Raw genomic sequence first — 2,150 nt, 5'->3', positions numbered from 1 at the left:
TACTTCTTTCTGGAATCCTTCTAGGAGGAATATCTGATAATCACAGACGTTAGTAGTAACAAGAGACAAATCCGTCTCAATCCCAATCCTGATCAGCTTACCTCTGATCAAGAATTGGTTCTGATCCAGTTTCAAATAATACATATTACCAAATCAACTCAGATATTCAGGTAACATGTAGCTTAATATACAGTAAAAACATACTGAAATCTTAGCAAATACAATGTAATTTCAACATTATATTCAATCATATGCCATATAAATCCAGGCAGTAAAGCATAATATCATGCTAGCGTACACAATGTAATTCTACATTATAATCAATCACATGCTAGCAATCACATGCAAGGAAAGAAAACTCATTCTACCCCACTCACTCTTCTCTATCTCAGTGCTAAGGAACCTATAGTTCAAGGACCTACAGCTCTGATACCACCTGTTGTGGGGACCCGGACGTTAATACAGTCCTTAATCGTCATTGGGAATAATTAATTAGTATAAACAAACAGGGTCTAATTTTTTTTCTTAAATTATACAGCGGAAACGTAATGTAATTAAATTCAAATTACATATTAAACATAACCTACAATTATTGTATAATCTACAATAATCCGACTAGGTTCAACTACAAGTCAGTGCTGAATCCTAAGTTGCTTCAAAGCCCGGATCTCCACGCTATCTAGTCCAGCCTCGTACTCTTCTTGACCCTGATCCTAGCCCACCTGTTGCCATGCACACATACAAAACAAGACAACAGCCGGATAACTCCGGTGAGATATAAATATCCCAGTATAAATCATGTATACATGCCATCATATAAACCATATAAAAGCATATAACAGAAAATCATATCCCATATCAAAATCATGACATGAAATAATAACAAGAATAAATCATATTCTAAACATGTACCCTATTCAGGAACATAATCAATATCAAGAATATTTCATATTCTAAACCTGTACCAATATCAGGAACAGCAAGGAACATGAACCATATTCAGGAACATAAATCAGTATTAATCAATACAATAATATATAACTGTCACTCAGTCCAGTGACTCTACATTTTAGACTAGACTCAGTCCTAGCCTAGGGATCCCGGTTTCCAGACATTGGCATTCCATATCGACCAACAGTAATAGAAAAGGCTCCAGTTCTATCCACGTCGATATCGTATCGATCACCAGTAATAGAGAAGCTCTGTTCCTATCCACATCAGTATAGTATCGATCACCAGTAATAGAAGAAACTCCAATTCTATCCACATCGATATAACATCAATCAACAGTAATAGAAGAAGTTATAATTCTATCCACATCGATACAATACTGATCACCAGTAATAGAAGGAGCTATAATTCTATCCACATCGATAGCCAATTATCCAGTGACAGACTATGGCACTTCCGCCAATACAATATCTCATGACATTGTGCAATGTGCCTGTGGTAATCCTACCACTATCAGGCACTTCTGTCACAAGATTACTCGTCTAACACCTGTTATCTATAATTCAAGAGAACAAGTATATCAATCAATTCAATGCAAATATCAATGCAATAAGTAAAGTATGTGATTTAGGGAAACTCGAGTCAAACCTCACTCGAGTTGTGCAATCCCAACTCAACATTAATTTATACCTTTATCTTCTCGCTCAGAAGAAGAAGAAGAAGTCCCGACTCTATCTCGGTCCATTCTCAATCTGGTAATAACAATACCGAACAGATATAATATCAATATACCATTCAATTCAATACATGTTCTGATCAATATTCAAATCAAAATATACTCTGATCCATATCAAATCAAGATGCAATCTAATCCATATCGACGATATCACGATATAATCAAAATCACTACTGAATCTGATCAATATCAATCAACTGATGTTTCGACGGCATAACAATACTGTCTGGATAACCCCGTCAGTCCAAACATCACAGATATAATACCAGAACTCATAATCAATATCGATATCAGTCATAATCTCAATAACCATACATATCTGATATGAATTCTCAGTCAAATCGACTTCAAAAATCATAACAATTTCATAAACAGTCTGTTTCTCAATCTGACTTCGATTCTATGATGTCTAACATGACAAGAACATCATATATGAATCTTATTCAATTCTGACAATAGTCTA

Source organism: Primulina eburnea, chromosome 11 (genome assembly GCF_022965805.1).
Source record: "Primulina eburnea isolate SZY01 chromosome 11, ASM2296580v1, whole genome shotgun sequence".
In the NCBI taxonomy this organism is placed as follows: Eukaryota; Viridiplantae; Streptophyta; class Magnoliopsida; order Lamiales; family Gesneriaceae; genus Primulina; species Primulina eburnea.
This window is presented reverse-complemented; position numbering follows the sequence as displayed.